A 14574-nucleotide genomic window follows, 5' to 3' on the forward strand; every position below is an offset into this window, starting at 1 on the left:
AGGGGGTCTAAGGCATTTCCCGAGAATCTGTCCTGGATTCTCTTAGACATCGAGAGCTTTCTACCCCTGGCAGAAGGTGAGTCCAGCAACACGTGCCTTTCCTGCCTTTTGTCCCTTCTTTTACCTGCAAGCTCAGTGTGCGCAGACTCCACTCCCCACTCCAAAACAGCTCTCCCCTCACTTTTTGGAAGGGATTTTCCAACTCCTCCTCAGTAAAGTGTAAATGACTAATAAGGCCAGATGTGTTATCCCATCCGAAGCATCTGCTCTTTGTCCAAGAGCAAGGCCTTAAGACAAAAAAACAAAGCTTTAATAATGGACTTTCAGATGTCATTGAGCTAAGTGAAAACACCCCCCAAAAAGGGTGACTAAGGAAGCCCTCTCTCTGTACCACCCCCCGAAGCTTACACATTGTAGGCAGCCACTTACTTAATCTAAGTCCCAAAAGAGATGGTATCTTTGTCACCATTTTATTCCCAATACCCACCATGGTGCCAGGTGTACCGTAAGTACTTAATAAATGCATGGTACATGAGTGTCAAAGATGCTCTGGCAGGAGGAGAAGAGGCCCAGCCTTACCTGTAACAGACCCGAGATGAAAGCCAAGTCCTTCTAAACTCTGCACCAATGACTCATCAGAACCAACCAACACTAAGTGCCTACTGTATGCAGACCTCGGGCTGGGCCATAGGTCCAAGGCACCTCCTCAAATTGACCTGTCCACTAGTCAACCAACTGAGGTTCCACTCATTTATTCCTGTGTGCATGCAGGTCACCGCTGAACAAGTGCCGTGTGCTAACCTTGACTTTACAAACTGAGATGCACAGCCTTGGCCCTTCAGGAGCTTGCCTGTGGCACCTCCGAAGCCCTAGGCAGTAGCACACCATGGCAGGGAAAGCTCGGGTCTCCTAGAAAAAACTCACGGGCTCTGAGCTGGTGAGTTGGAATGATTCAGCAAAAACCTCCCAAGGATGTGGAGGAACAAAAGACAGAGGAGTTGGTAGGGCTTCTCCTCCCAGATCCTGTCCTCCAGGGCCTGACCACCACACTCACAAGGGCCTGCTTCCTCAGGGCTTCATGGGCTTCAAGGAAAGGAGGCCATGATGCCCATTTCACAGATGAAAAAACTGAGGTTCCGGGGACCACCAGCAACTGCACAAACACCACAGAGGGAAAAAGTTGGACCAGAAGTCTCCTGTCTCCAAGCAATGTATTCTCTCTCCCGGGCCCCAAAGCTGCACAGCTGGCCCACAGGATTCACCTCCCTCTACCTCCCCCCAATCTTGTTTCAGTCCAGGGTTATTTCACTGTTACCATCACCAACATCATCCCCATGGCTAACGTATGTTGCTTACTTACTCCCCCCAGGCTCAGTACTAAGTACTTTCCAGCATTAACTCAAAGTTTTCCTAATTCCTTTAGTATCTTCAACTTTACAAAGAGAAAATTGAGCCTCAGAGAAGTGAAGTGACCCAACCGGAAGGATCTAAACCCAAGAGATCTATTTCCATGCCGAACTACCTTAATATACTTAACTGAGGAAATTGAGGCTCAGAGAGGTTAAGGGTCTTGCCTGAAGTCACATAGCAAGGAAGCGCTGGAGTCACAATTGAACCCAGGTTTGGTTTCTCCCAGAGTCCCACACTGCAGCCCCTCAGACGGCTGGTTAAGAAGGCAGACGGGGGTGGGGAACAGGAAGGAGAGGGGCCTATTTCTGTGGTACCTCCTTCACAGTCCCAGCACAAGGGGAGCTCCATCCTGGGTGGCAGCTGAATAATTTAAGTTCGTTGGCTCCAGCCTACCACTACTGGGTCCCAGATATCTTTCTATCCCAGGTTACAGCCTCAGCCCTTAACAGAAATCTACCACACTGTTTGCTTCTCATGGTCTTCACATCAACTCCTGATTCATCTACCTTTACGACCAGCTCCCCACTCAAAGGGGATAAAGAACAGGAGATGGGACTGAATGTCATGGTGGTTTTTAGTAGAAAGTCACAAACTCTCTATGACCCACACGGGGGGGGGGCGCGGTAAATAAAGAGTAGATACCACATCCTACAAATAAACGCCCAACGCAGCCACCCCGACAAGAATGCATAGCCTTGGACAGGTGTCCTGAATGTATACGAGCTATAGGAGGAAAGGGGGAGAGGGAGAGCCAGCTGGTGAGAGTCTTCCCAGGCCAGCTTTTAGAATTGCAGAGCCTCCGGGGGCTGCATCTCTCCCACCAGTGAGAAAGGAAATGCCCACATTTGTCTCCACAGCTATGCTTCCCAATCACCAGCACTGGCTAGAGAGACACTGCAGAATGTCCTCCCTCTGTACCAGCTGGGTGGGGTGAGTGGGGGCTGCCTAAGCCAGGAGGAAAGAGATGATGCCTTATCTTCATGACGGCAGATGTGTATGTCGCTCGGCCGTAATTTACTGTGTGGTCTTAGATAAGTTGCTTTCCCTCTCTGGGCCCCCCTGAAGGGATCAGACTAGATCAGAGGTTCTGAACTTGAGGTGCTCAGATGAGCATTAGGGAGGGTCCACGAGTCCCTGGGTATTGTGTGTTTGTGCAGATACGCATCTTTTCAGAGTGGAGGTTCTCAAAGGGGTCCTTGCTGCCACCCCTGGGATAAGTCTCTATAGAGCCTTCAAATACTACTATATCTGTATATCTATGTATCTGAGGCCACGAATAAAGCAGACCCCTCTCCAGCTGAGCACAGGATTCTAGGAACCTAGCGAAGTTCTCACAAGAGACCCCCAGTCCTGACTCACCCCAAACAGGCCTCCTCAGCACTCATGATAAATTCCCAAACACAGTACACATCGTTCCTAGAAGCCTGCCTGCACACACACTCCTATCACACAGTCACAGAACCTGAGCTGGAAGGGGACCCGGAGTCACCTAGACCATGTGCCTCATTGCACATACAGGGAAACTGAGGCCCAGAAAGGGGAGGCAGAGCTGGGGCCGGAATCCAGGTCCCCTGGTCCAAGCCCAAGCTTCCTTCCAGAAGCTTCTGTTTCCCTCTCCCTGGTGCACCACAATGCACCATTTCAAATGTGATGGGGGAGGAAGGAGGGCAGCCTTTTGGATCTTAGCCACCCCCAAGGAAGTAAGGCTGAGAAGCAGCAAGGAGATGTTTTCAAAGCACCCACATGTTAACAACCCAGCCCCAGCAACCTCAGCTGGGCTAGCATGCATGCTCTGCATGGCTAAACCAGTTGTTAAAACACTGAAATACTCCTGTACCAGATGGTGATGTTGCACTGAGGCCCCTGGGGCTCCCCGATACTCTCCTAGTACCCCCCACCACAATCCAGCAATTAAAGGGTTAACACTTAGCACAATAGAGAACTTCTAAGAGCCCCCACTCCAGGGCCCCAGCCATCCAGTTTGACCAGTGAATGCCAAAGTTCAATATTTTAAATTTCACCCACGGCCAGATCTTGTGGCTTCTTATCTGAACCAAATTTCTGCATGTCAGTCATTCCTACTTGAGGCTTCCCAGGGAGGAAACTAAGGCAACTTAGTTTGAGAGTCCTCAAGGTCACCCAGTGAGAAAAGCGTGGGATTTTGAGGACCCCGTCTTTGACACTAACCACCAAGCAGCCCACTCCCTCTGCTTCACATGCTCTCCCTGAGCAGGCACATGCCCCGGGATTTCGGCATCCCCACTTGGCTCCGGGACCCGAGAAAATGATTGAGTGGGCCCTGCTTACATTTCAGGCTTGCCAGTCTCTGGGGCTGATGTTTTATTCCTCCCACCTCTAAGAACAAGAGCCTACAGAGAAATCCTTTGGGGTGCAGAAGACTGAAGTGGCCCCTGAGATAATTGTGAAGATGCTAAAAATAAGGACATTCATTTCCAGAAAGGTAGATGTAATCAAAGCAGAAAGCAAAGAGAAATCTCCTTTTGATGGGTCACAGATTAGCAGCAAAGGCGTTTTAAAATTAAATGTGAGTTTTTGGATTCAGTGACAAGAAACCTCGACTTCCCACTCACTAACAGGTTGGTGCAAGCTTATCCCATCAGGATCTCAGATAAAGAAACCAGAGCGGGGTTTGGTCTGCCCTGGAACAGATCCAAAGCCGGAAACTGGGGTCCTTCCCCAGAATCCGAACAAACTCTGTTCCCTCCTTTGTCTACTCTGAGACAGGCTCAGGATGGAGTCCCCCAGGCTGGTGTCAGGATGCACCCCCCATACAATCACTTACAGGTTGCACCACCTGTGAAAATAAAACATCGTCTGCTCAGCAGGCTGCTGGCTGCTCCCCTCTGGGCTGCCTGACCACTCATTCCAAGCAAAATGTGGTCCTTTCATGGCTCCCAGATCTCCCATCTCAAGAAGCTTAGAACAGCCAAGCTTGCAAAAATTACTACACTTGAATCACTCAGCTATACCTGAAAGATAGTACAGTCTGAGCCTTGTCCTATGCAAGCCTCACCTGGTGTGCCTAGGTAACCCTCAGCAAGGGTTAACCTTTCAGCCTCAGCTGACCCTCTCTCATCCGGGGCCAAGGTGCCCACCCACAGAGCAGAACATCCAGAGACCCTCCATGCAGGCTGGCCAGCCCATGAAGGGTTAATCCACTCTGAGAACTGCTGGCTACTTTCAACAGCTTCTGCTGTAAGGGAGAGGGTAAATTGGGCAGAAGCCACAAATTTGATCGCATTGCCTAAAACAGGAGCATATTTTACCCCCTCCCTGGGCACTGAGCCGAAATCTCATTCAGCTTTGGGGTGCCGCTTAGGCGATCAAACACTGCGGAATGTGGGCAAATAAATGTGGTCATTCCTCGACATCCCTCCCCCACCCACCTACCCTCTATCCCACCAGCTCATGTACACACCTCATCCCAACTGGGATCTCAATACCCCTAGCCCATTTACACAATTTAGAAGAATAGCACTTACCTCCACACCAGAGGATTGCAGAGGGAATGGGTGAGCCAAATTCTTGCCAACTCCTCCCTTCCCTGCCAGGGTGGGAAGACACTAACTCCCAATGACTTGGTTTGAAAGCTCAGTGGAGGTGCCTGAAAGAAAATTGTTCATCTGATTCCCCTACTCTTCCCAAAATAAAATCAAAGCGCCAGCATGCACACAGGCACCAGCGCGCGCACACAAACACACACACACAGCAACTACCCCTAAATCATGCAGGACCAAGACGAAAAGAAATACCACTGCCAGAAGAAGAGAAAACTCAGACCAGTCTGTGGACAAGGCAAAGACAGTGGCTCCCTCAGACCGCCCTCCACATGGATGAAGAAGGTTTTCGCTCCGAGTCCTCTCCCCCCACCCCCTCTTCCTCTCTCTCTCTTTCTCTTTCTCTCTGTCGTCTGTCCGCGTCCGCGTAGGCAACTCCAGGTTGCTGGCAGTAGACGAATCAATTGCTTCCCCAATGCCCGAATCAGTGGCAGCGGCCACCACTGCTGCAAAACCCTGTGTGAGCAAGGGAGGGGACAGCAGCTTCCCGGCGCAGGGGGAACCAAGCCGGCCTCCCACCCGTGATTTATGTGTGAGGTGCCTGGAGAAAGAGAGGTGGGAGGCCAGGAGGAGAGGTTGGGCGCACCAGAGATCCCCACTGGTGGAAACAGCAATCAGGAGATTGGAGATCAGCACCGCGGACAGCGCTAAGATGCGGCGGGCAGCGAGGGATGGGCGGGAAGCGAACCTTCAGGCAGCGAAGTTAAGTTATTGGATGGTTTGAGCAGAGAGGGGGAGTAGTGAAGCGAGGGGGGGGGACGGGACTTCTCGACATCACACAGTGAAGTCAGTGACAGCCTACCTACCACACACTTGTTCTAATATTGTCGCTCACTCTCAGAGCCAGGAGCTGTAAGTTCACAGCCCCTTTCCCCCACACACCCCCAGACCTTCACTGTTCCTCTCTGCTGGGAAGAGTCTGACCCCAGTGTGGGAGCCTCCAAGTGGTTTTTACGCCCAAAACTCAGCCCAGCTGACTTGGCCTCACCTGCATTGCTTCAGATTTCTGACCTGTATCTTGAGTGCCTCAGAATTCAGAGCATGAAAGGCTTAATGAATGTAAATTTCTAAGGGGCTTAGTTGAATAAGCATTTGACAGATTTCTGGGAACCAGTTCTGGCCCCCATACAACCTTGGAAAAGTCATTTAATGTCTCCAAGCCCCAACTGTAAAATGAGGATATGACTATCCAATTTTCCTAAACATAAAAAGCAACAATAAAGAACACCAAAGTTGTGGGCTGCTAGGACACCATAACCTCCTACAATTCAAATATTTTGACAGAGGGAGAAAGGAATTGATAGCCAACCCAGGATGGTATGCACCAAGCCTCACCTTTCAGCATGTGGTGTGAGAGGGATGAAGTTGGGAGATTACAGGACGTCTAAATCAGACAATTAAGCCTCGGCCAAAGACCCATCCCCAAAAGATCTGAAGTGAAATCACTGTATGAACAAGAAAATAAAACCATGAAAAGGAGAAATATACAAAGAGACGTTAATTCCCATAGCTTCCAGTGTTCCAGATCTCAAGGGTCCTATTCTTGCTTACTATGGGAAAAGGAAAGGAAATGCTCAAGTAGACCAAGATCTGATTAGACCTGAAAAGTGAAGGAGAACTCTCTCTACCGGGGACCCTCCTCTAAAGTGTCCCACTCACATGGCCCAGGGCGAGCTACTACATTTGTCACTTAATTCTCCCCTGGAAAAGTAGGACTTAAAATGGCAGGGTCTTAGAGATTATTTAGAGCTTCACTTTATAGATGTTCACGGTCATTGTGATCACAATGATGGTGATGATGGCGATGGTTATGGTGGTGGCAGTGGCGATAGCAGCTATCATTTATTGGGAACTGACTATGCCCCAGCCATTCTCCTGCAAACTTTACATGTATCAGCTCCTTCAATCCTCGCCATGACCCTTTGACGAGACTATTATTACTTCCATTTTACGGATGAGGAAACTGAGCCTCAAGAAATTAAGTCCCTTGCAGTAAGTGGCAGACACAGAATTCAAACCCAGGGTTGTATGATTCCGAAGCCCATGCTTCAGAATGTCTCTCTCTGAGAGTAAAGTTCAAATATGTTCTACAGGTTTTTTTGGCAGGATTTCATTGGATCGTTCCTGGGAAGACCCTATGACACAAGTTCAATCCTCTCACTTTACACATGGAGAAAGTGAGGACCAGAGAGCGGCAGTGAGTTGCTCATGGCCAAAGAGCTAGGAAGTGGCAGAGTTGAGTCTGGAACTTGGGCCTTTCAGGTGCCAGGGCCTATGTTCCAGCCCCTAGGACAGTGCATGGCACATAGTTGGCAATAAACATCTAAAGAGTGATTCAGGGAGATAGGGATTAAAGTCACACAGGATGCTGGTGGTAGAATCAGGACCCAATATTTCCCAGGTCCTTTGGCTCCTAGTCCCAAAGAACATCTACCCCACAGCACAGCTTCCAGGCTTAGGCACATGTTCTAAAAGGGTCTGTCTCTAATTCAGATCTCCCTTAGGAAATCAAAATAGCTACCACCTGCTAAATGCCTAGACACCTACTGTGCTCTATGTTAGGCACTTGACACTATCTCCAGTTTGCACAAGTGCATGAGGTGGGTGCTATTTATGGTCCCATTTTCAGATGAGAAGACTGAGGCACGAGCATGTGAAATGAAACCCCAAAGTTCACAGCTAGATAGTGGCAGAGGCAGGGATGCAATCCCGGGTCTGTCTGACTCCAAGGCCTGTGTTTTTGCCACCCTGTTAGTTTTCTGCCTCAATTTGGGCCCCCTAGAGGGCCCTGGTAAAGTGAAAAGGAGGCCTGAGTTGCCCCCCACACACATCCTGGTTTCAACCAGAACAGCTGTGCTTTTAAGTGTTTTGCATACTGGGCATCTGCCCAAGCCTTCATTGAAACAGGGCTTTGCAGCAAAATTTAAAAATGATAATATGGTTGAAACCAAAGCTCTGCACCTTCCCTGATGACCACGCCATCTAGGAACCAGCCCCTCCTTCTCTGGGGATTTTGCCCCACCCTCTGCACTGTCCTGGTCACCATCTCTAAACCCTGGTTCTGTCCTGGGAGCTCCTGGAGAGCTCTTAGTTCAAAGAACGGGCTGCTCCTGTAAGCTCCAACAGCTCTGCAGCAGGAAGATACCTCGAAACCAGACACCTCAAGGCTCAGCCCAGCCAGGCTCTGATCCTCTCAAGGATGGAGCAGTGCTGTGGGATTTCTCAGGGCCCTGGATTCAGCAAGCTGCCCCGTTCTGTCCTTGCTCTGCTGAGGCCAGAGGCAGCCCACTAAGTCTCTTGGTTACCCCCAGGGAGGATGGGCAATGCTGGTGATGGTTATAACTACAACCACAGAAGCCACCCATTATGTTCTGGGTGACTCATTTTGCACGTTATTATTATTTCATCCTCACAACAATTCTATGTGTTCAAATGGTAATAGTTTTATTTCCATTTTACAAATGAGAACACTGAGACTCAAATGCCTAAAGCAACTAGCTCGAGGCCATTTCATTCATAAGTAGTGGAACTGGGATTTGAACTGAGACCCTCTGAGTTTGTAACTATCATGCTATATGGCATCCCTAATTATATCTGTCTCTCCCATTTATTTTTGGTGTTTATTATTCACCCAGTGACATGCTGTATTACTTCAATGCTATTCATGACTTAGCACAGTGAAATTTTACCCATCTTAAAGATGAGGAAATTAGGCCCAGAGAGGTCAGGTGACTTGCCCAAGCTAACACAGCTACAAAGAGGGGGAAGCTCAGGGTGTGAATCTCAATAGTTTCAGGCCCCAGTGTGATGTACTGTCTCCCACGGAGATGGGTACAGAGGTAGCACAGAAAGAATGCTCCTATTTCAAATGGGGCAGAATAATGGCCCCCAAAGAGGTCCACATCCTAATCCTCAGAAGTGATCAATATATTGCCTTATATGGCAAATGGGACTTTATAGATATGATGAAGTTAAGGATCTTGAGATGGAGAGATTATCCTGGGTTGGCGCAATGGGTGGGCGCAAGGTAATCACAAGAATCCTCACAAAGGGAAAAGGGAGGAGGAGGGTGAGCGGGGGTGGTGATGTCGGAGTGTAGGATTGAGAGACAGAGAGATGAAGATGCTACAGTGCTGGCCCTGATGATGGAGGAAGGGGCCACAAGCCAAGGAATGAGGGCGGCCTCTCCAAGCTGGAAAAGCCAAGGAAACAGATCTTCCCCTAGAGCCTCCAAAAGGAGCATAGCCCTGCCAACACTTTGATTTTAGGACCTCCAGAGCTATAAGATAATAAATCTGTGTTGTGTTAAGCCACTCACTTTGTTGTTCCGTGTTACAGCAGCCAAAGGAAACCAATAGGGTGCGTCTGCCAGGGAACCCACAATGGGCAGCCCCCAAATCAGCCTTAGCAATCTCGACTGAGCTCCCTCTGGGCCAGAGGAACCGGTACTTCCATTATTTTACAGTTGTTCTAAACCATACAGTGTTTGTGTGTGTGTGTGTGTGTGTGCATGTGCACGTGCCTCTGCACACGTGTGCACACAGACGGAGGCCCTACAACAGAAAGGACTCGAGCTCAAAGCTTTAGCTGGACCACCAGGCTCTGTGGCCGGATGGCACTGCCGGGGCACGCGCTGCCTCCTCCACTCCCTCCTTCTCTTCGAGAGCCTCTGGGGAAATGCTATCATCAGGAACACAAAAGGGAAGAAATGTCACAGGGCGCTTTTCAGGAGCACAACTCATCACTGGGGATCAGTCAGAGACAAAACAAGTAAATGGAGCAGAGAGTCAGGAAGAGTAAGAAAAAAAGAGAATTGCTGGGTCCCTGAGACCAGCTTAAGTTCCCCGACAGATCGCTTCCCACCAAGGGGCGCCTGGGTGGCTCAGTTGGTTAAGCATCTGCCTTCAGCTCAGGTCATGATCTTGGGGTCCTGGGATTGAGTCCTGCATCCGGCTCCCTGCTCAGAGGGGAGTCTGCTTCTCCCTCTCCCTCTTTCCCACCGCCCCCTCCCCACTCAAGCTCCCTCTGTCTCTCAAATAAATAAATAAAATCTTAAAAAAAAAAAAAAAGATCCCTTCCCACTGAGAAAGAGGCAAGTCTTGGGGAGGCCCGTTAGCCCCCTTAGGAGAAAATGGGTAATTACAGATAAGATGCTGCAGGACTTGGCGGGATAAGTTTTTATGACAAGTCAACAAGTATTATTTATTAATCAGTCAGTTTGGTGTTACCAGGCAAGGCGCTGCCAAAGCAAATAAGCTTGGGCTTGCCTTCCGGTGCTCTGGGCTTGATTCTTGGCTCTCCCATTCACCAGCTGTGTGACCTTGGGCATGTCATCTGCACGCTCTGTGCCTCAGTCTCCTCAACTCTAAAATGGAACTACAATACCTTCCCCACCTACCTACCTGTGTGGCCAGGACGTTTCATTGAGCTAACCGATATAAACAAGGGTCCTTTTCCTCCTTGCAGAGTCTAGTTAAGCATCTAGCCCCAAACGACCGGAGGTGCTGGGAAAAGGGCATTGGCAGAGGCAGAGTGACGAAATGGTCAAAAGGCCAGGTTTTAGGGTAAGGCTGCCTAGGTTCCAAGTTGCTAAACCTCTCTGTGCCTCAGTGTCCCCATCTGTAAAGTGGGGGATAATAACTGTACTGCTTCACATGGCTGTCATTAGGATCACATGAGCAAATATATGTAAAAGCACTTAGAATGGTGCCTGGGATATAGGAAGCCCTATGCGAATCATCTTTATTACTTTCACTGTTGTGATGATGATTGTTATTGATGAGATGCATTTTCCACAGGGTGATACATGTGGGGCTGAAATACGAAAGATGATGTGAGGTGGTCTGTGGATACATATTTTTTTAAGGTCTGAGTGTTGCATATTTATTTTAAAGTGCATCAGAAAAATATTGTATTCCCCCTTCCAGTAGCGACCTAACGTTTTCTTGTATACAAACGTACTTAAGTATGTAGAATGTAGGGCAAAAATAAGTTTGCTTTTCTATTTCACCACCTCAATGGCATTATCTGCCCTGAAGTCAGCCCTCTGGGTGTGTTGGGTTCACCTAACTCCCCTCCCTGTAGTAACTGCATCTCTCAGAGGGCCGCTTCAGTTATTCCAGTAAATCCAGAAGCAAAATTTTATGCCAAGAAAATGAAGGAAGAATGCGGGATCTTCCTTGTCCCAGGTCCCCTTCAGAATCTGCTTTTGGTCTATAAAGAATAAATAACTAGCAGTAACTGAAGAGTGACCATATGTGTGTCCCTCATCTGAGCTCCTACAATCCAGCTAACCCTCTCCCAGGGTCCAGCCCACATGACTGGCTCTCCCATCGCACCGAATATTCCAAGAACACAGCTCAGTCTCGTGCATCTCTGAGTTCTTGGGGCCCAGAACAAACTTGATGTCTGGTCCATGTTGAGTAAGTGAATTATTCTTAGAACATTTGATGCCTGTTTCTTTTATCTTCAGTCTCAGACACGGGGAATCTGACCACTTGAAATCGCATGGTTAGTTATAAATGGCATATGTCATTGGTTCGTGGGATCCTGCAAGGAGCCCCATGTCTTCAAAATGAACAATTTTAGGAAGACCTGGGCCAGGTCCTCATCTCAGATGATCAATGCCAGAGTTGCTAGCCACAGGAAAAGGGCTGAGCAAGCTGGGAGAAGCCAGGACACCCGCCTGAGGAGTAAGATTTGAGCTGGTTGAATTTGGGCAAGTGGGAAAAAAGAGTAGAGTGAGGAAGAGCTGCTTGAGAAAAAAGCTCCGCAGACAGGACACCCATCAAGGCATTAAGGATGGAGGGGGCTGACATTTCCAAAAGTAGCTTTAAGCTGTGATGGAAAAGGAATGAATCTATAATAAAGGGATGGCAGGCACGTGACTGGAGGGAGGTCAGAGCTATTTCCTATTGGGTCTTTCAAAGCACTCTTCCAGAAAGACCCTTTGGCTTTTCCCTGAAATGAACAAGCCAGATTCCTCAACTCTGCCAGGCATCAGTCAACAAGTCCTAGTCATTAGCTCGTGTTGGGGAGGGGGCAAAGTGAGAGCTGACTCCTCATTTAGTGGCTTAGCTACTCGCCAAGCTCCTAGCAGAATGGTTGAAAGGGAGTTAGCTTGGAATCTCACCTTGTCTACTCACTGGCTGTGTGACCTTGGGCAAGTCACTTCACCTCTCTGAGCCTTAGGATCCTCGTCTGTAAGAGTAATACCTACCTCATTAGTTTATAGGACCATTCAAAGATACGTAAAGGGCTTGGTATAGTCCACAAAGTGCTGGCACGTAGTAAACGCTCAACACATGGTGTTGTTGTTCCTATTATGATTATTATTACCCTCTGCCAGATGCTGGGGATATTGTGACATGAGTAAGACTCCACCCCTCCATGCTACAGGCCAAAGGGAGAGATAGAAAAGAGACCCCCAAATGACAAAACAGAGTGGTAACCGCTATGAGAGAGCCGTGAAAAACGTACTGGAGGGAAGACACATATTTCTGTGACGCGTGGGGGCGGAGAGAGGAGGAACAAGTTATCTCTACAGGAGACCTGGGAAGTGGGTGGGCGGTGGGTGGCAGGGGGCGCGCCACGTGCCCAACCTCTCAGCACCCCGAGCGTTTCTCCCTCCCTACTCCAGTCCTCGCTCCAACATCGGGGGAACATCTTTCCTCCAAGGAGATTTCTCAACATCGCACTTACAGAGTCCTAATGTGACACGACAGATATCCAGCAGGCTTGAAAAAGGAGAGGCTAGCTCTCCCCACAAATCCCCCTGGGCTAAGCAGGCGAGGCAACACAGAGTGGCGCAGAGATGGAGAGGGACCGGAGTACAGGGCCACAGAGCAGCGGTCAGGTTAGCTGGCAGGGGGGAGTAAACTGTCACAGCCTTCCTGGGGGGTGATCCAGTGCTACATGTCCAAACTGTAACAATTATACACACTTACCATCTGACCCATTAGACTCTCTTCAGGAATCTAATCTAAGGACATAATTAGACATATACACAGAGATAAGTATCACAGCGTTGCTTATAATAATGACAGATTGGAAATAACCCAAATGTCCAGCAATGGGAGGGTCATTTGAATAAACTGTGGTATAGTCCATACCAGCGGCCATGAAGCAGTCCCACACTGGGACAGTTTTGACGGAACCCTGAAAAGATGTAATCTCGATACTTAACAACAACAAAAAAAAAGACTACAAGATTGTATATATAATTTGATCCCATTTTTGGATACATGCACACTCTATCCTCCTTCAAAGTCCTGGCTGGTCATTCATTTATTCACTCACCAAACGTAAGATGAGGTCGGACTTACATGCCAGATGCTAGGGATACAGAAGGACGCAAAAGTGACACCCTCCCTTCTCTTGCCAAGCTTCGAGATTCGAAATTCACCTCCTTCAGGGAGACCTCTATGATTACACCAGTCCAGACTGAGGTTCCTCTTTTCTGATCCCTGGTAGTCCCCCCAGAATTTATGAAGGATGATAATAGCATTTTCCCAAGACCTCAGCTAACTTCCTTACATGTAGAATATTGCCACATACTTACAGCATCTCTGGAGAGTAAATCCTAGGATTGATCTTCATGTCCCAGATGAGAAGACTGAGGCTCAGACAGAATAAGATATTTGTTCAGACTCATACATCACCACATAACCAAGGAGGACTCAGTCTACACCTGTCCTAGGTCAGACCCCACACCCTCAAGCACTGCATTTGTGCCAAACAAACACTTAAGGGCTTGCTTGGGCCCAGCACAGGGCACCTGTCTGCACTCTCAAGAGCCTTTCCTGACTCCTCCAGACGCGGTTGGACGCTCCTCTTCTCTGGCCCCAGTGCACATAATTCAGGCACTGTAACAGCATGTCTCCTTCCACTGTGATCCCCAGCATGAGGGGAGGGAGACATCTGACCACCCTAAATTGCAGGTTTAGTTACCACAAATGGTTCATGTCAGTAGTGAATGGAATTCTCTAAGGTGCCCCATGCCTTCCAGATGCTGCTGTCCATGAACAAGGTTAGAAGGACCTACACTAGACCATCATCCCAGAAGAGGAGTGTCAGAGTTGCTGGCTACATCCAAATATCAGTTCCTGGGGACAGGGGACCACATCTCTCTCTTATGTCCTGAACACAGGGTCTGGCACAGGATAAATACCAAATAAACAGTGGATGAATGAAATACTGAATGAATGAGTGAAAGGGGGCATCATTTTTGCCAGCCATTTATTTCCTGGATCAAAGGTTTTCTTCCCCTGGGCCAGGTGCCTAGAGTTCACTAAGCCTTGCACCATCATCACCACACCCAGGACACTGCAAAGAAATGGAGCAGGAAGAAATTCAGGCCACCCATTCACCCACAGCCCCTCTCATGGCCCCGACCACATGGAAGAGGAGGCTTGGAGAAAAGATGAGGAGTGATTGCTGCAGGGGAGGTCAGCTGCACAGCCCCTGCCCGAGCTGATGCTTCTAAAGCTGCAGCTACATGCAACATTTTTGCTCACTCAGACAGCAAAGCCAGGAACCTCACACCAGCCCTTTCTAGCACAGGAAGCAAAGAGAGAAAAAGCCTCGG

This window comes from Neomonachus schauinslandi, chromosome 14, assembly GCF_002201575.2.
Source record: "Neomonachus schauinslandi chromosome 14, ASM220157v2, whole genome shotgun sequence".
NCBI classification, from domain to species: Eukaryota; Metazoa; Chordata; class Mammalia; order Carnivora; family Phocidae; genus Neomonachus; species Neomonachus schauinslandi.